The sequence below is a fragment of the Canis lupus genome, chromosome 31, assembly GCF_003254725.2.
Source record: "Canis lupus dingo isolate Sandy chromosome 31, ASM325472v2, whole genome shotgun sequence".
NCBI classification, from domain to species: Eukaryota; Metazoa; Chordata; class Mammalia; order Carnivora; family Canidae; genus Canis; species Canis lupus.
Genome location: NC_064273.1, coordinates 1,705,696 through 1,727,510, shown reverse-complemented (window position 1 = coordinate 1,727,510; position 21,815 = coordinate 1,705,696).

Genomic DNA, 21,815 nt, shown 5'->3' with positions numbered 1-21,815 from the left:
ACATATTCCCCGTCTATAAGGAGGAAACTACTATAAGAATTAAATTTCTATTTGTGACAGGAAAACAATGAAAGTTCAATATCACTTAACAAAAATTCAAATAATAAATAATATTTCTTTATTCATTTGATCATTAGTCTGATATTTCCCTGCTATTTAATTTCATTACTTTTATTGCTATTGATATAATGCCATCCTTTACTTATTGTTATCCTGTCACAAGTGATGTTAACAACATGGTATCCATTTACCAACTCTTGAGATTTTACAATATGTAGAAACTAAGCTTTCCTTCATAAGAGGTTTATAAAACTAGAATTATAACATATTTGAGAGTTACATGTCACCTTTGATCTACTTTCTATTCAAATAATAGTATATGTTAATTTTACTTATGATATGCCAGAGACTTATTTATTCATTCATTCCAGCCACTCTACCTGGGAGTTTCACTTGTGAAGAACAAGAGATTTGGGATTGGGTATCTAAAGTCAGAAGTGGGATCTGTTTTGAGTTGCAGGGTTAGAGAGTCGCACTGAAATTGAAATATTAGCAGATGCTTTTTTGCACTAAAAATTAAATTGTTTGCCATATAATTAGCTTTCTATGGTTTAAATATTTCCAGATTGTATATAATTTCTCCTTTTGATCCATTTCTCCCTTCTTCAATTCACCCTCTTAGAGAAAAACATTCATATTTGGAATAACTCATCTTAAACCTTTGTCTGCCACATTGTAAAGAAGGAGGGACAAGTACCACTTTCTTTTCACACCTTGGCCAGATAAGTAAATGGAGATTTTGATGGTCAATACCCATGTGAACAGGAGATTTCCTGAGCTGTGATTGGTGTCATCATCCTTAAATGCACAGGATTAGAACACATCTATAATGGCACCATATAACACATTTAAACATTTTTAAATATCAATGATCTTCCCTCAGTTATTATCCATATAGAGGATATTCCATATTATCACCTAGAGGTGATAGAGTTGTGAAGGTAGTCTTACATTTGTAAGGAGAACCGATCAAGAGCTGTTTGATAGCTTTCAGAAGAATTTTTCTCTTTAAATGTGCTTAGAGCCATTTGTAAATTTTCTTTGAAAATCCAAGTCACTAGAATAATTTAGCAAAATATAACAAATATATATATATATATATATATATATATATATATATATATAAAATTAAAGAGAAACATTCTGAATATAAACTCCATCTGGGTCCATGCACTTAGAGTCTAGCTCACTTGAGTCAGTACTGCCTAAACACAGATACATATCTTACACATAGATAAAAGTGTGTTGTGATGGTTACATAAAGTTATAAATGGTAAAAGAAGTATAATAGTGTTCTTTTGAAGAATAATTAAATTTAGTCACATTTTTCTATAGAAAAGTTGTTTTTTATTTTAAACATAAAGTTGTGATTATCCAGGCTGACCTCTCAGCTTCTGGTTGATGTCATTTTTAACCATGGATATAAATTATCTAAAGAGTAGTTACTGATGAAATAGTGCAGTGTAAACCAGGGTGTCCACTTAATGCAGTATATAATCAAATAATTATTTTCATATATATATATATATTTCAATCACAGGGCCATCTGCCCATGAAAATCGGAGCTTTTGTAATCATGTCGTAAAGCATCCTTCTCAATGTAACACATATTTAAACAGAGGTAAAACGGAAGCTGTTTTTCTTAGTAGAATCACCAGGGATATACTGTGTTCTACACAGCTGTGGAACCAATGTATGTATTTGTTCAAGAAGGCCAGATTACATTAAGGGCAAATACAACAATCTTCAAAATGACAGAAAGAGTAGCTGAGAATTCATTTTTATTTCAGGTAAATTTAGTGCTATAACAGTTAAAAAATATAACATGGGCTGGGTAAGGAACCATAAAATATGTTTTTAACAGTATGGTTACATGCTATAATCACAATGCTGCATACTGTACATTGCTACTTCTCTCAGAATAGGCCACAAAGAATCTACTACTTTTTATTAGTATCCTGTGTCTTGAGTGGGTTCTAAACAGTGCTTGACTTTTTTTTTTTTTTTTTTTTGCCCTAGTCTCTTTCACTTTCAAATATTTTGATTTGTATAAGAAATAATGTGGTCTTCCTGCCCATAGACTAGGGACTACATTAGCTATTTGTGCACATATCTCACTTAATTCTTAATGTAATCCCATAGGTGTTGATATATAAAGATAATAACATTCAAAGATTTTAGAGGATGTGGATCAAGGTCACACAGCAGTTAGAAGCACCAAAGTTGGGATTTGACACTCAAAAATTTTTTTACACTATGTAGCATTTCTAAGTGTGTTAATTTTTTTTCAGAGTTCTCAGTTGTCATGTAGTCATCTAGTAACTCAACAAAAAGTTATGGGACAGATGCTAATCTAAACTTATATTTTAAAACTTTTTAAAAAATTTTCTTGAGGGAGTAAATCATTCAATAATTGGCCTTCATCAATTGCCAATTATTCTATTTTAATCTTCATCCATTCAACAAGTAGAGATTTACTATGTCCTGGGAAGTGGGAGTATACATAATGATACACTTGTCTCTTAATAAACTTATAGTTTAAAAGGAAAAGAAAAAACCTACACAAATATATTTTGTGATAAAGCTATGCTGGAGGTATACATAAGATATATAGAATCATATGAGAAGCTATAGTGAAGTGTTGAGTTACTAAGATGTCAATCCTGAGTGAAGAGTCCTAGGAAGCAATAAGGTTAGCTAGATAAAGATGGGAAGAGGAACCTTTCTGACTAAAGAGATAAAAATAACAAGGACTTGCATTCAGAGAACACATAGCTTAGATTACCTGGAACCCAGAATTTGAGAGTGGGTATGATGAGGTATGAGGATGTCATAGTGCTATGAGGGAAAAAAGGAGATAGCAGTTCCATATTTCTTATCTTGATACTTCACTCTTGTTAGAGAACCCAAATAATTGGTCTAATACAAGTTTTAAATAATCAAGTCAATGAAAATGAATACATATGTATTAGCAAGTAAGAGGCTCTGTTCGGTGCAATGGATCTCAGCCTAGGCAATTTTTTCCCCTACGGGACATCTGACAATGGAATGTTATAGAATAGAATGACAGAATTATAGAATGATTGTTGGGTAGAATGGAAAGAGTGCTAAAGAAATCCCTTCCACAATGGATGACTTATATATCTATCCATTCAATAACAATCCCTAGTATATTTCTGGTACTAGAAATAAGAAAAGCAAGAAGCAAAATAAAACCTCAAAAAAATGTTCATTCTAGAGGACAAAGGCCAATAGGCAATTATTATATGGTGAGTGGATACTTTAAATTACTTACCCAATATCTGTATTTTCTTCTGCCCTTCTAAATAGAACCCTGATTTTCATTTATCCTCCTCTATTAAGTCATGATTCCTAATGTTCTGAATAGTGTAAACCAGTGCTTCTCAACTAGGGGAGATTTGTCCCTAGGGAACATTTGACAATATCTAGAGACTTTGTTGATTATCATGATTTTTATCATGGGGTGGCATCTAGTAAGTATAGGACAAGAATGCTACTGAACATCCTACAATGCACAACAACCTCAACAACAACAACAACAACAACAACAAAATTATTTGAATCAAAATGTCAGTGGTATGGAGGTTGAGAAACCCTAATGTAATGGTAAAGAGCATAATCCGTCTGGTTTTGAATTCATTTCTACATATCCTAGTTAAGTGACTTAAAGAAGTTTCTCTTCTTTTTTTTAATGACTTTATGAAGGTGTAATTAATATACAAAGAACTTCAATTATTTATTGTCTACAATTTGATGAGTTTGAGCATATGCAAACACCCATAATACCATCACTCTAATCAAGCTTAACCAACACCTCCCAGAGTCTCCTTATGTCCCTTTGTTTCTGTTTGCTTTTGTTTTTGTGGCAGAAACACAATATGAAATCTACCCTCTGAACAAATTCTGAAGTGTATAATATTATACTGTTAATTATAGCCACTATGTTGTAAAGCAGATCTCTAGAACTTTTTCATCTAGCATAACTGAAACTTTACATCCATTGAATTTCTTTTTCTTTTCATCCATTGAATTTCTTGATGATGTACCTAATCTTTTAGTGCTTTATTTTCTTCATCTATACAATGCTTATAATAATAGTTCCTATTTCACAAAATTATTTTAAGTGACTGGCATACAAAGCACTCAATAAATATTAGTTAGTATTAAGTTCTTTAAGAATCAGGGAATGGGGGGATCCCTGGGTGGCTCAGCAGTTTAGCGCCTGCCTTTGGCCCAGGGCGCGATCCTGGAGTCCCGGAATCAAGTCCCGCATCGGGCTTCCTGCCTGGAGCCTGCTTCTCCCTCCTCCTGTGTCTCTGCCTCTGTCTCTCTCTCTATATGGCTATCATAAATCAATCAATCAACCAATCAATCAATCAATCTTAAAAAAAAATCAGGAAATTTACAAAAACCCGAATCAAGGTAATTTGAAGTACAATGTGCCAATTCAGTTTTCTTATGTACTTTTCAGGGCTCTATCCAGTGTACTTGCTTCCATTTGAAGTTTACATTTTGTTGTTAGTCCAGTTTTTTTTTTTTTTCACTAGACTATACTGGGTGTAGAGAAAGCTACAATTTTTACTCTTATAGTAACTTAAGTTTGCAAACACACTTGATTAATTTGGACCTTTAAAATTGTGAATCTCTAGGGTTTGGCCAAAATGTATCTCTTACAAAGTGAAAAAAAAAAAAGTTTTGCTAACCATTCAACATATCACTGGAGATTATTTATATTTTTCGGGAGTTAAATTTTTCAAGCTTTTTTTTTTTTTTTAAATTTTTCAAGCTTTTTAAAAAAAGATTTTATTTATTTATTCATGAGAGACATAGAGAGAGAGGCAGAGACATAGGCGGAGGGAGAAGCAGGCTCCCTCTGGGGAGCCGGATGCGGGACTCGATTTCAGGACCGCAGGATCATGTGAGCCAAAGGCAGATGCTCAACGGCTGAGTCACCCAGGTGCCCCAATTTTTTAAGCTTTTAAAAAAACCCTTATATAAAATAATATGCCAATTACAAATACTTCATCTACTTCATTCAATTAGAGTAAAATATCAAAGGACTTCCAGAAAAAAAATAATAACTTCATTCCTATTCCTTAATGATTCAACATTAAAAGGACATTTCCCTGCGCTGTACATGGAACAGTAAATCTTTGCTTTACTTAATCAAGACTTAAACCAGGAAACAGCTACATATATATAATGTGTGTGTGTGTAAACCTTAATTATAATATATTTGATATTATAATTAAGGTTTACATTTTATATATATAAGGTTTATATTATATATATATAAAATACATATATAAATATACATATTTGATATTATAAGGTTTATATTTTATATATATGTACACACACATATATATTACATATATATATAATGCTTTATTGCTAATTTTGTAAAACAAATTTTAAAGGTTATAAAATACAGTCAGATGCTAAATAGTAGTACTGATAACATCCTTACATGTATTTAATATTTGGACATTAAAACTTTTATATTTTAATTTTATGTTATGCTTCAGAACTTATGGAAATTAGATTTAGAAAATGTTAGGAGAGTTTACATATAAATATTTGTCTGAATATATTATTGTTTTCTATGAGTATCATAATATTATTCAGAAAATTTGTTTTGGAAATTATCTCAAATTACATTTAAAAATTGGGATTGGACTATACTATTTACATTGTAAATAAACAAAAGTAATTGAATAAATGTTCTTTTTGGAATGAGGCTCAAACCTCAAGAGCTATAAAACAAACAAGTAAAAAAAGAAACCTGTGTGCCATTTAATATTTTTAACAGTCTGAAACAGAATCATCATTTTTTGAATTTTGATATTATAATTAAGGTTCTTCATACACATGGAACATAATATGATGTGTAACTACATAAACAATGTTGTACTCTCCATATTTTTTTTAAAGAACAATCTTTTTCTTCTCCCTTCTCTTTTTTTGGCTTTGCTTTTTTGTTCTTTTATCTTCAAAACAGCACCATTCTATACCCCTGCCTCTCTCAGGAATTTGTTATCCTCATAGTATGGACCTTTCCTTATTCTCTTCATGCTTAATCTTACATAATAGGGATGTTTTGTAAATGCTTGCATGCATACACATAAACGTACAATGGGTTTGGGGTCCACTGGGCATTTTACACAAATGTGTATATTTTTCACTCTCCTACACCTTGCTTTTTTCGCCTGACTACTTTCTGGTTAACTCACAGACCAGTTACTTCAGTTGTTCATCTTTTCTTACAGATGGTCATTCGGTCTGTTTCCAGGTTGGTTACTACCTACATACATATGCATATACTTGTATTTACCTGATACCGTTTTGTTTTCCACAATACAGAATCCCAGGATGATGGTGAAAACTAATGCAGAATTATTTGAGAAGTGTTTGTGAATATGATAAAAGTATTAATGAAATTAAGGAGCTGACCTCTGGAGTAGGAATGCTACACAGCTTAAAATAGACCTTAAGTAGCATAAACTTCACTGTATTCAGAAACCAAATAACAAATGTGAAAACAGTGAAGTTAATGTTAACTCTATCCCCTAAAAAACTAGAGAAAACCCTTCATCTGCTTTGTGGGTCTGTGAACGGTATTTTCCTGAGTCCCGTTACCGGGTCCTGCTGCTGTTTTTGTAGCATCCCTTCGCCACTCTTCTCTCGGATTCGTCTGCACTAGTGCTTGCCCCTGTGATTTACAGAAAATCCTCAGCCTGTGTTTGTACTACTGCTACATATTCATAGGAGGCACAGACCAGTAGTAACTCAATGCTGACTCTTTGCCTCCCTGTGATATGCTCAGCAGAAGGTGGAGCACCAGGTACTCCTGAAGAAACGCTTGTCCCTCCATCCGCATCCTCCTTCTGCTCCGCTCTCTGGGTCTCTCTTGATCATGGCCTCTATCATCTGCTTTTGCTACTGCAAAGGGAGGTTTCTCCCCTGCCAGCTGTTTGCACAAGGAGACTTTGCTCCAGACTGAGTCTGGAGTGAAAGCTCCCTTCCACGGACACAAACACAGGCTCATGCTTCCTGTGTGCCACATTATACAGTCCCTGTGGCTGTTTAATGACTAAATTGATTCATAGGTGTGATGTTTTTGAGAAGCTTAGATTATTTTATTTTAAGCATGGAGGGGTTTACTCACTATTATCTCTGGTGCATAGGCCAGTCTTGAGCACAAAATAAGCATCCCATGAATGTTGAGAGTAAATGAATGAATACCATCATTTTGAAGGCTTGGATTAGCCTTTGAAACCAATTAGAAAGAAATTTCAAAGACCAAGAGACAGAACTTGGCATCTTCTCTATTACCCATCTCAAGACAATGCCAAACAAAATAAAATATACTTTCTGAATGTATCTTCCTTACTGTGGAGATCAATTTCTTCCTTTAAATATCCAAGAGTCTATCATTATTTGTTCTATGGGCACACACAGAGGGATGTTCTAGCACTCGTTGCTAACACAAGTTAGAGATTGCTTAAAAGAGGGAATGTCCTCACTTCTTTTGCTAATTTTGTTTTAGGGCATACATGATTGGCACAAAAGAAGTTCAATCATAGTCCCATTACCTTTGCTGAGGCAGGCCCAGTTGGCATTTTTCTCTACCAGACACGTGAAATTTCAGATTAGGAGCAATTGGGGCAAAAATATTTCACAAGAATTTTGCAAGGTTAATGATTATTTCTCTTTTTGAAATATTTATTATTTTTAAGTTTTTTGGTACTTGTATTTATAAATACCAATGATTTCCCCAAAAAAACATAAAACAAACAGAAACAAATTATTAGTTGTTCTGTAAGAATCAGAGGTTTGTATGACTGCAAAGGAGAAATAGCCCAGGAATGTCTCAGACAAGTTCTGTATTCATTTGTAAATTACATTTATGAATTAGATGTATTTCTAAAAAATATATACATGAATAAAATTTTCTAAATTGAATAATATTTCAATGTACTTAAGATTCTTATTGTTTGAGTTTGGCCAGGAATGTCTTTGTAGAACTGATTACTTCATTTATCTTCATTAATAAGTGTACTTATTTGTGTACTAGGCTTCATTAAAAAAGACAGAACATACCTATACATTATTTCTTGCACCCATCGTGTAATATAATTGTTTTATGTGTTACTTTTAGAAAGTATAATCTCAATATAATCGGATTAATTCTATGTTATTATAGCCCTCACGACCTCATTAGAATAACGTCCTTAGAAATCCATAGTTTGAAATCAACTACAATGTAGGATCTAAAAGTCTACTTTCTAAGTTTAGACCTCATACTGCGTAGAGTGATAGACTATACTTTGTAGGTGCTTATCTGATATTTGAGCCAACCTTGATTTTTTCTTCAGCAGCATGTCCAGTTCTTTCCCCTGGATTGGAAAATACAGTGACTCAACTCTTAGACTGAGGAGAGTAAACTATCATATAACACTTCAGAAAAGAGGGACGATCTGCTTACAATCCTATCAAGGTCAAGAGAGACAATTCCTACTTGTCTTTTTAACAATCTTGTTTGCAACAGTGTTGCAAACAGGTCGAATATGCCCTTATAGGTGATCTATTTATATTTGTGAAGAATTAGTATGACTTTGAGAGATAAAATTTGATATATTCCATCTTCCTTAAAATATATTAAAACATAAATATAATACTGAAAACTAATCACCATTATGAGAACTAAAAGGGTAAGAAGATTAGGAGAATAATCAGATTCTGTATCCTTGAGAAAATTTACATTCTCTGTGATTTTTATGGTGATGTATGCTGTCATGTTTTGGAATATTTAGCTCATGTTTTAAAGCTGATTAACCTCATAATATTGTTGACCTCTTTGTCTTAACTCTAGGAATAGAACCAGTAGATAAATCCATATTCCATTTTAGAACAGTCTCTGAGGGTTCATTGAAGCATTCATTTTCTCTTGCTGTTAATGACAGGCAACTGAGAGCTGAGATTTCCAGAAACATCCTCCATGATGCAAAAGTTTAAAACAGGGATCTACAGGGGCACCTGGGTGGCTCAGTGGTTGAGCGTCTGCTTTTGGCTCAGGTCGTGATCCCGGAGTACTGGCATCGAGTCCCACATCGGGTTCCCAACAAGGAGCCTGCCTCTCCCTTTGTGTCTCTGCCTCTCTCTGTCTTTCATGAATAAATAAATAAAATCTTAAAACACAAAATAGAACAGGGACCTACAATCAAGTTAGATGTTCTTTAGAATATCATAATTGACCAGAATAGGCTTTAAAAATTGAGTCCAAGCAAGATGGCAAAAGAGTTGGGTCCCCAAGTCACCTGTCCCCACCAATTTACCTAGATAAATTTCAAATCATCCTGAAAATTTATGAATTCGGCCTAAGATTTAAAGAAAGAACAGCTGGAATGTTACAATGAGAAGAGTTCGTGCTTCTATCAAGGTAGGAAGACGGAAAAAAATAAAGACATAAAAAAGCATCCAGAGGGAGGGGCTCCCACAAGGAGCCGGGCTAAGGGGGGAGCAACTGCCCCCAGGATAGGGAAACCCAGTCCAAGAGAAGCCGGAACTCTACCAATCTTCCCAGACAGAAAAATGTTTGCAGGGAGCTCAGGCAGGATCCCAGGAGGGGCAGGGATGCCCTCAGGCTCCCAAGGGCACTAACAGAGGAACTGCGCCCAGAGGAGAGCAAGGACACTCCTCCTGCCAGCGCCCTGAGCTGTGCAGATCAGCGTCCCCCGCCCCTAGAGCATCCAGACCCTGCAGACTAGGAGACTGGGATCTGCGGTACTTACTGCAGGAGCTGACTCTAGAGCTGGAGAGCTGGCTGCCGCCACTGTTGCTGTTCCTCCTGGTGTCACCTTGTACCTGGGACTGAGCAGTGGCCTCACAGAATAAGCAGCTCCCACTGAACCCTGCACCTGGCAAGGGGAGTGGCAGCTCCCCCAGGTGCACACACCTGAGAATCAGCACAGCAGGCCCCTTCCCCAGAACACCATCTGGAAGGACGGGGGAAAAACAAGTTATTGGCCAGCTGCACTGGAAAGTTACAGGGGAAGTCGAGGGATTTACAGTATATAGAATCAGAGGATACTCCTCCTTGTATTTTGTTTTCTGTTTGTTCCCCACACACACACACTTTTTTTTTTTCTATCTTTTTCTCCTTTTCCCAGTACAATTTGTTTTTGGCCACTCTGCACTGAGCAAAATGACTAGAAGGAAAAACTCACCACAAAAGAAAGAGAATCAGAAACAGTCCTCTCTCCCACAGAGTTACAAAATTTGGATTACAATTCAATGTCAGAAAGCCAATTCAGAAGCACAATTATACAGCTACTGGTGGCTCTAGAAAAAAGCATAAAGGAATCAAGAGACTTCATGACTGCAGAATTTAGATCTAATCAGGCCAAAATTAAAAATCAATTAAATGAGATGCAATCCAAACTGGAGGTCCTAACGACGAGGGTTAACAAGGTAGAAGAAAGAGTGAGTGATGTAGAAGACAAATTGATGGCAAGGAAGGAAGCTGAGGAAAAAAGAGAAAAACAATTAAAAGATCATGAGGATAGGTTAAGGGAAATAAATGACAGCTTCAGAAGGAAAAATCTATGTTTAATTGGGGTTCCAGAGGGCACCAAAAGAGACAGAGGACCAGAAAGTGTATTTGAAAAATCATAGCTGAGAACTTCCCTAACTTGGGAAGAGAAACAGTCATTCAGATCCAGGAGATAGAGTGATCACCCCTAAAATCAATAAAAACCATTGAACACCTCGACATTTAATAGTGAAACTTGCAAATTCCAAAGATAAAGAGAAGATCCCTAAAGCAGCAAGAGACAAGAGATCCCTAAACTTTATGGGGAGAAGCATTAGGATAACAGCAGACCTCTCCACAGAGACCTGGCAGGCCAGAAAGGGCTGGCAGGATATATTCAGGGTCCTAAATGAGAAGAACGTGCAGCCAAGAAGACTTATCCAGCAAGGCTCTCCTACAGAATAGAAGGAGAGATAAAGAGCTTCCAAGATAGGCAGGAATTGAAAGAATATGTGACCTCCAAACCAGCTCTGCAAGAAATATGAAGGGGGACTCTGTAAAAGAAAGAGGAAGTCCAAGGAAACAATCCACAAACACAGGGACTGAATAGGTATCATGATGACACTAAATTCATATCTCTCAATAGTAACTCTGAACATGAATGGGCTTAATGACCCCATCAAAAGGCGCAGGGTTTCAGACTGGATAAAAAAGCAAGACCCATCTATTTGCTGTCTACAAGAGACTCATTTTAGACCTAATGACACCTCCAGCCTGAAAATAAAAGGTTGGAGAATGATTTACCATTCAAATGGTCCTCGAAAGAAAGCAGGGGTAGCCATCCTCATAGCAAATAAAGTTTATCCCAAAGACTGTAGTAAGAGATGAAGAGGGACACTATATCATACTTAAAGGATCTATCCAACAAGAGGACTTAACAATCATGAATATATATGTCCCGAATGTGGGAGCTGCCAAGTATATCAATCAATTAATAACCAAAGTTAAGACATACTTAGATAATAATACACTTATATTTGGTAACTTGAACACAGCGTTTTCCACAATCGACAGATATTCTAAGCACAACATCTTCAAAGAAACAAGAGCTTTAAATGATACACTGGACCAGATGGACTTCACAGATGTTTACAGAACTTTGCATCCAAACGCAAGTGAATACACAACTTCTCAAGTGCACAGGGAACTTTCTCCAGAATAGACCACATACTGGGTCACAAATCAGGTCTGAACCCATATCAAAAGATTGGGATCATCCCCTGCATATTTTCAGACCATAATGCTTTGAAACTAGAACTAAATCACAAGAAGTTTGGAAGGGTTTCAAACATGTGGAGGTTAAGGACCATCTGGCTAAAAGATGAAACGGTCAACCAGGAAATTAGAGAAGAATTAAAAAGATTCATGGAAACTAATGAGAATGAAGATACAACCATTCAAAATCTTTGAGATACAGCAAAAGCAGTCCCGAGGGGCAAATACATCGCAATATAAGCATCCATCCAAAAACTGGAAAGCACTCAAATACAAAAGCTAACCTTGCACCTAAAGGAGCTGGAGAATAAAAAACAGCAAATAGATCCTACACCTAGCAGAAGAGAATTAATAAAGATTTGAGCAGAACTCAATGAAATCGAGACCAGAAAAACTGTGGAACAGATCAAAAAAACCAGGAGTTGGTTCTTTGAAAGAAGTAATAAGATAGATAAACCATTAGCCAGACTTATTAAAAAGAAGAGAGAAAAGACTCAAATTAATAAAATCATGAATGAGAAAGGAGAGATCACTACCAACACCAAGGAAATGCAAACGACTTTAAAAACATATTGCCAATATAAATTAGGCAATCTAGAAGAAATGGATGTATTCCTGGAAAGCCAGAAACTACCAAAACTGGACAGGAAGAAATAAAAGATCTGAGCAGGCTGATAACCAGGGAGGAAATTGAAGCAGTCATCAAAAATTTCCCAAGACACAAAAGTCCAGGGCCAGATGGCTTCCCAGGGGAATTCTATCAAACGTTTAAAGAAGAAACCATACCTGTTCTACTAAAGCTGTTTGGAAAGATAGAAAGATGGAGTACTTCCAAACTCATTCTATGAGACAAGCATCACCTTAATTCCAAAGCCAGACAAAGACTCCACCAAAAAGGAGAATTACAGACCAATATCCCTGATGAACATGGATGCAAAAATTCTCAACAAGGTACTAGCCAGTAGGATCCAACAATACATTAAGAAGATTATTCACCATGACCAAGTGGGACTTATCCCCGGGATGCAAGGCTGGTTCAACACTCATAAAGGAATCAATGTGATTGATCATATCAACAAGAGAAAACACAAGAATCATATGATCCTCTCAGTAGATGCAGAGAAAGCATTTGACAAAATACAGCATCCATTCCTGATCAAAACTCTTCAGAGTGTAGGGATAGAGGGAACATTCCTTAGCATCTTAAAAGCCATCTACAAAAAGCCCACAGCAAATATCATTCTCAATGGGGAAGCACTGGGAGCCTTTCCCCTAAGATCAGGAACACGACAGGGATGTCCACTCTCACCACTGCTATTCAACATAGTATTAGAATTCCTAGTCTCAGCAATCAGACTACAAAAAGAAATCAAAGGCATTCAAATTGGCAAAGAAGAAGTCAAACTCTCCCTTTTTGCAGATGACATGATACTCTACATAGAAAACCCAAAAGACTCCACCCCAAGATTGCTAGAACTCATACAGCAATTTGGCAGTGTGGCAGGATACAAAATCAATGCCCAGAAATCAGTGGCATTTCTATACACTAACAATGAGACTGAAGAAAGAGAAATTAAGGAGTCAATCCCATTTACAATTGCACCAAAATGTATAAGATACCTAGGAATAAACCTAACCAAAGAGGAAAAGGATCTCTACCCTAAAAACTACAGAACACTTCTGAAAGAAATTGAGGAAGGAACAAAAAGTTGGAAAAATATTACATGCTCATTGATTGGAAGAGTTAATATTGTGAAAATGTGAATGTTACCCAGGGCAATTTACACATTTAATGCGATCCCTGTCAAAATACCATGGACTTTCTTCAGAGAGTTGGGACAAATAATCTTCAGATTTGTGTGGAATCAGAAAAGACCCCAAATAGCCAGGGGAATTTAAAAAAAAAAAAAACATAGCTGGGCGCATCACAATGCCAGATTTCAGGTTGTACTACGAAGCTGTGGTCATCAAGACAGTGTGGTACAGGCACAAATACAGACACATAGATCAATGGAACAGAATAGAAAATCCAGAAGTGGACCCTCAACTTCATGGTCAACTAATATTCAACAAAGTACGAAAGACTATCCACTGGAAAAAAGACATCTCTTCAATAAATGGTGCTGGAAAAATTGGACATCCACATGCAGAAGAATGAAACTAGACCACTCTCTTGCCCCATTCACAAAGATAAACTCAAAATGGATGAAAGATCTAAATGTGAGACAAGATTCCATCAAAATCCTAGAGGAGAACACAGGCAACACCCTTTTTGAACTTGGCCACAGCAACTCTTGCAAGATACATCCATGAAGGCAAGAGAAACAAAAGCAAAAATGAATTATTGGGTCTTTATCAAGATAAAATGTTTCTGCACAGCAAAAGAAACAGTCAACAAAACTAAAAGACAACCTTCAGATTGGGAGAAGATATTTGCAAATGACCTATCAGATAAAGGGCTAGTTTCCAAGATCTATAAAGAACTTATTAAACTCAACAGCAAAGAAACAAACAATCCAATCATGAAATGGGCAAAAGACATGAAGAGAAATCTCAGAGGAAGAGAGGAAGGACATAGACATGGCCAACACGCACATGAGAAAATGCTCTGCATCGTTTGCCATCAGGGAAATACAAATCCAAACCACAATGAGATCCCACCTCACACCAGTGAGAATGGGGCAAATTAACAAGATAGGAAACAGCAAATTTTGGAGACGACGTGGAGAAAGGGGAACCGTCTTGCACTGTTGGTGGGAATGTGAACTGGTGCAGCCACTCTGGAAAACTGTGTGGAGGTTTCTCAAAGAGTTAAAACTAGACCTGCCCTATGACCCAGCCATTGCCCTGCTGGGGATTTACTCCAAAGATACAGATGCAGTGAAACGCCAGGACACCTGCACCCCAATGTTTATAGCAGTAATGTCCACAATAGCCAAACTGTGGAAAGAGCCTCGGTGTCCATTGAAAGATGAATGGATAAAGAAGATGTGGTTTATGTATACAATGGAATATTCCTCAGCCATTAGAAATGACAAATACCCACCATTTGCTTTGACGTGGATGGAACTGGAGGGTATTATGCTGAGTGAAATAAGTCAATCGGAAAAGGGCAAACATGTGGTCTCATTCATTTGGGGAATGTAAAAATTAGTGAAAGGGAATAAAGGAAAAGGAGAGAAAATGAGTGAGAATATCAGTGAGGGTGACAAAACATGAGAGACACCTAACTCTGGGAAATGAACAAGGGGTAGTGGAAGAGGAGGTGGGCAGGGCATTGGGGTGACTGGGTGATGGGCACTGAAGGGGGCACTTGGCGGGATGAACACTGGGTGTTATGCTATATGTTGGCAAATTGAACTCCAACATAAAAAAATTAAAAAAAAATGAGTCCAAACTTGAATTACAAAAGTACTTCTAATAATTATTCAAGAAATTATTGAAGGAAATAATTGAAGTTTGAAAAGAAGAAAGATATATTCTCTTTGAAACAAACAAGACTCTTATGCTTTTTTTTTGAATAAATGAATATAAAAGTGTGGATAAGCAAATGACACAACATTTAGAATCGAGTGTTTGAGAAACCAAAGAAATAATTCATGCTATAATTTTGACAAAACTTCTTAATAAAATTAATGTGTTTTCTTATCATAATTTTAAAAATTTAAGATGACAAAATAAATGTTCAATGTGTCTTGAAAGAAAATGGAGGTATGTAATGTCAAATGCAACCAAAGGGGGAGATATGGAAGTGTAAGGACTTAGAGCTTTGTTAGTTTTCTTGATATCATCAAAGTGCGGTAGTATTCCTAATGAAGGATCCCTTTCCTTTAAACTAAAATTCTTCTACAGTGGAGGCAAACTGTTTTCAGTTAGGATAAAGAAATCCTTTTAAAGTAGTAAACTTCATTTTTTTATAATACAGTATTCACTAGGCAACCTCTTCATTTATCTGAATAAACCTTTTTACTTGGAAGGGACTATGGTGAGCCGATGCCATGTTCTCCTACCCAATAATAAATTATTAGCATTCTGGCTTTACAAATCAATTTCTTTTAGGTGTGATCACTGAGAATGAGGGACTTATCACACATGTATACACCGAAAAAGTGAGCATCTGAATAGTAACACTGGGTCATGGGAATCTGTGAGACTGTTAACTCCCAAGCAAGGCCTGGCCTGAGCAATCAGCTGACTTTACCTATCATGGTATTATCTGGAGGTCTAGGGAGTCTGCAAATTTCAAAGCGGTACCCCTGGATTGCAGAATGGCAGTGAAAGTTCTCACAAACTATGGATTTATGGGGTCAGTATGCTACAGAATTTAAAAGCCCACAGCTTAACGAGTAAAGGGGAGATTGGAGTTAATACATAAATTAATAAAGATAAATATCCATAGACTGTTTCAAATGACAGATAATTGAAAGCTTTTGGGGAGATTTGGTGAAGATGATGGATAAGAAAGATCCTGAGGTCACTTTGTCCCATGAACAGAAATCTACAGCTGCACGTCAAACAATCCCCTCTGAAAAGAACCTGAAAGCTAGCTGAACAGCACCTTGGCAGCAAATGTTAAAAGGGTTACACTGAGACAGGTAGGAAGGATGGAGACACAGTCTTGCAAGAAACCCCAGTCCAGGCTCTGCAACCCTCAATTGGGAGGATTCTCATACTGTGGATCTTGTACCTGGGAAGCAATGAATTTGTGACCTACATTAGGCATCCCAACCCTCAGGAGCTGCACCAGAGAGATGAACGAACCTCCGTGGATCTGAACTTAAAAATTTACGAGGCTTATTTCCAAGAGAATCATAATGCGTGGGGAATGGAAAATATATCCTTAACCGGCTCACACAAAGACCCACTTGCCCTGGGACCCAGTGCAAAAGCAACAGTTAGAAGGGGCTTAAAACATATGCAAAGATGCTCACTTGTTATTCTTAATGTGTCTGCTGGAGAGGTAGGAATCTGTTGGGACTATCTCCAGGGCTGGAGGCAAGAGCGGGCATCATTTTTACATCTTCCTTCTGCCTTGTTGGTTCCGGTGCTGGTGGATGTTATTTTTTTTGCACCATCCTTCTAGATCACGAGCTTTAATGGGAGCATCATCCCCACCCGTCTCCCCCCACACACACACCACAGCTTCAGCCTCGCCCACTTCACCGCAGCCAGCAGGCACCTGCAGCCCACACTGGGCATGACCTATTAGCACCTGGCTGTGAGGGTGAGAGACGATTGTCTTTCTAGACTTCAAGAGTCTGAAACAATCACAGAGAAGTCCTTTGTAGATTGCCACCAGGGCAACTGAACAAACACCAGACTGAAACATACCCTCAATCTTCATGTGAAAAAGGCCTATTTCTTGTCCTGGAGTTTCAGGCTGAAGGACAGCCCTCAGGTCAACTACACATCCAGAGGCTAGAGAGGCACCCTCCCCGCCCGGAGAACATGGGCAGGGAAGGCACCAGATTAGTTTCCGCCTTCAGCCTCTCTGCAGCTTGCTGAGACTTCCCAGAATGGGGCTTATACACACCACAAAAGCCACCATCTTTGCAACTGTCATCCAGGAGACACTTCTAGCTCTCCTGGTCTGGAAGTGAGCAGGGTTTACAACTGCAGACTTCTAAGACTGTATATATTTATACTTTAAAACTGCTGCGGAGAAGCCTGCTTACAATTAGCCTGAAACTAGGCAGTGTCTGAAATCCTTCCCTTTGGAACACTGAAAGCACTTGGCACTCTCTCAACAACTGGGACCTAACAAGACCTAACATTGAAAATCACAAAGGTCCAAAAACCAGCAAAAGCCAGGGCAAGGTTGAACAGTAAGTTCAGAAGATAAAGGAGGGTGCCTAACAATATATATACACATGATGAACTACTACTCAGCCACAAAGAAGAATGAGGCCTTGCCATTTGCAACAATATGGTTGAACCCTAAGGATATTATGCTAAGTGAAATAAGTCAAGTAGAAAAAGACAAATCATGTATGATTTCAACTTATAAGTAGAATCTAAAAAACAAAACAAATATATAAAACAGAAAAGATTGGTAGTTACCAGAGGGGAATAGATTTGGGGGGAGGTAGGCAAAATAGGTGAAGGGGTTCAATTTTATGGTGATGGAAGGTAACTAGACTTATGGCGGTGATCTCTCTGTAGTGTATACAAATATCAAATTATAACGGTGTACACCTAAAACGTATCACATGTTACCATGCTACCAATTTACCTCAATTTAAAAAAAGAGGCTTTTAATACCTATGAGACGGATAACTTGTGTGATGATACAAAAGCAGAATACTGAGCACTGAGTAACAAGGAAAGCTGGTTTGGTTATAACACAATTCCAAATTATCTAAACTTGATTTTTTTCTTCTCAATTCTCTGATTAAGGCGATTTTGAATGCCCCAGTGTATTCAACTAGATTTTAACCAGCAATGTGTTTTATTTTAAAAGATTTTCTACCCATGCCTTTGTTTTGGATCATAGAAAACAAGCAAGTGATTTTTTTTTTCAACAAAGAGGACAAGAAAGCTATTGATATGATATCTCTCCTGTCAGTACTGTTTATGTAAAACAAAATAGGATGCTTTATTTTGGGTTACAAAATCTAATTGTGAGTGTGACTCCATAGTCCTTCTAGAAAAATACCAGGATTACACTAAATATAGGAGACATTTAGCTGGGTTCTATGTACAAATGTAATGATGTGTGTGTGGTCTCTGGCCTTGGAACTGGATAAAGCTAGTAGTTAGTCCCACTGGGATGAAATCTGTATTCTTTCCCTTAGCACATGTCTAAGATGTCATTTAATCAGTTATTATAGGGACCTAAAAAGGGGAGATTTTCAAAAATAGGACACAAGAAGAAGATACAAAGGTGAGATTACAACTAAGAAAATTGGGATCATTAGTAAATTTCCTCAGAAGTGAAATGCAGGAATTAAGTTTATAACAGATCATATTTATTTGTCACTTGAGGATAAAAAAAAATGTGTTTTTCCTTCTTTGGTAGTGAGGGTAACTTGAAACTGGTATATGCTCAAGACAATCAGGATGTGATCAGATGACACAGCAGCTAAAGGAAAAGACTTTGGCCATGATTATTTGACTCATTTGATATGGTTGAAGACTCACACAATTAAATGAGCAGAAAATAAAATAAATTTACAGAGCCAAGAATGTGAAATCTAAACTGGGTCAGGCCTGTTTGTGGGAGAGGGGGAGACCCAGGAGATCAGCCAACTCAGAGGCTGGCTGGAGCAGTGTATACAGGCACAGTCCAGTGGTCCTAGTAGTGCTAAGAGGGGAAGTACTGGAGCAGTGGTTGCCAAAGGAAGTTACATTTTTCATTACATAAAAAGCCCTGTGGTGTTCAGCAAAGGTGTGTAGACAGGGCAAGTTTAAAGGTTCTTTCACATCTTAAAAGTCCCTATTAACAATAAATAATTTCTCCTAATATTGTTTCTTCAGGACACAACTTATATCTGGAAGATCTTTCAAGTGGAGCTTTTGTGATCAGATTCTTAACTATGTCTGTGTCTGTAGCCACCCTGTCAGTCACTGGCATTTAACAAGAGGGGAAGTGCAGCAGTGTGCCTGAGCTTTCACACATCCCACCTACTCATAAGAGACGTACGTGTCAGGGGCCCTGGGTGGCTCAGTGGTTGAGCATCTGCCTTTGGCTCAGAGCGTGATCCCAGGGTCCCAGGATCCAGTCACAGGGAGCCTGCCTGTCCCTCTGCCTGTGTCTTTGCCTCTCTCTGGGTCTCTAATGAATAAATAAAATCTTAAAGAAAAGAAAAGAAGGAGAGATGCACGTGTCTATGACAGAAATGACACCAAAAGTGTCAGGTTTCATCAAGGTGGATCAAGATGAGGACATGTACACAGTGGGATGGTCTCACATCTCTGAAACGGTGCTGCTGCTCGAGCCACATAAGACCGATTTTTAAATTTTCAAGATGTGGATTTATCTCACAGAATATAGCATTGTTTCTATCTTTCTCACTCTTTTACTGAAGTTTTTCACTGCCCACGAAATAAATGGTGCTTAATGTCCTGTCTTAGTGTCCTGGGGCTGCTGTAACAAAGTGTCAAAAACCAAGTGACTTAAAACAACAGAAATTTATTGCTTCACAGTCCTAGAGGCTAGAGGTCTGAAATCAAGGTGTCAGCAGAGCTTTACAGCCTAGGGGAGCATCCTTCCTTGCCTCTTCCAGTTTCTGCTATTTGGAGTAATCCTTGGCATTCCTTGGCTTATAGATACCTCCCTCCAGTCACATGGCCGTCTGCTCCCTGTGTGCCTCCCTATTCTCTCTCCTGTGTGCATGTTTGTCTGTGACCACATTTCCCCTTTCCATGAGGATTCCAGAAATATCAGATGACAGCTCACTGTACTGGCCTCATCTAACTTGAACTTTACCTCCGTAAAGACCCTATTTGCAAATAAGGTCATATTCTGAGCCACTGGGGCTTAGCACTTTAATATATCTTTCTGAGGGGGAAACAAAACCCCATAAGAGACTTCAACATGGTTTGTGGACGTATATTGTCATACGCTGTCTTTGCACAACGGTATGTTACTTCGTGAGTGCTTCTTGCAAGATCCCAATGTGGTAAAGTAACTGCGACTGAGTTTACAAAACTTCTGTCTGAAGAATTACAATTTTAGGGATAATGACTGACCGAGAGGACAGAGACACATTGTTTTCTTTCTCCTTTGGCTTGGGAAGGTCCAGAACACAGTCCGTGTTCAGTACCACCAACAGATAAGACAGTGGAAATAGTGTTTAAGATACAGCAAAATGATAATAGATAGATGATAGATAGATAGATAGATAGATAGATAGATAGATAGATAGATAGATAGATAGATAGATGATAGATGATAGATAAACTACAGCAAAATGGAGGACATAGAGTGTGAATAAGGTTTTTCAAGGAGTAAGTCTGTCATTCTTACCATGTTGCCGCTCTGACAAAATTTCATTTTTCATGTCAATTTGGCAGCTTTGTTCAAAAAGAAAGTCTGACCTGACTTTTAAAGTTACTATGAAGAGAACTTTGTTTTATGTTAGACAAAAACGGCTCTAATATTAAAAGATTAATCCCTTTTGCCTCTAAACATATGATTAACCATAAATTATCACACTAGACCTGATCACATCTTTCAAAAGCCTATTAAAAAACAAATTAACCTTTTTCTCTCTAGTCTGAACTCCCTTGTTAATATGAAAATCAGGAGCAATTCAGGACTCTTAGCTTTTTGTTATCCCAGCCACATTCCTTTGTGTTTTTCAAGTTGAGTTGTGACTGGAGAGTGAGTCATACCAGCTTAATTAATTTAGTTAAGAACCAATTAAAAGCAGTATTTTGAGCATGAGAAACCTTGTCTGAAGTGTTTTGAATTTGATCAGAAGTTTGCTCATTACCCAGGCTTCTATATAGATGGCTGTGCCATGGTGGGGGAGGACACTTACTGGGTAGTCATCCTTTAATTTCTAGTCATAAGTGAATTTATATGAGTTTTCAATTCTAAAGCAGGTGCAATTTATACTTACTCATAAATAAATACATCACATCAAAAATTATTATCAAATTTCTTATTGTAATAATAATGTAGCAAGGTTTATGAGCAACTAATTCATATATTTTCTTCCTCCAGTAGACTAAATGATCTAAACATGCACTGTAGGAAGAAGATTAAAGGGAGATATATTCTTTCTGTATCCTTCCCACCTCATTAATTTGGGCTGGAGCAATGTGACATAGTGTATCTTTAAAGGAATATGCTCTCTAAGAGTACTCTGGTTTAAAGCAATCTGATTTTCAGATTTTTTGCCCTGTGGAAGCAGACATGTAGACAAAGCACTAATACATGAATCCCTTTGTCAGGTTCCACAGGCCTCTGTATGTTATT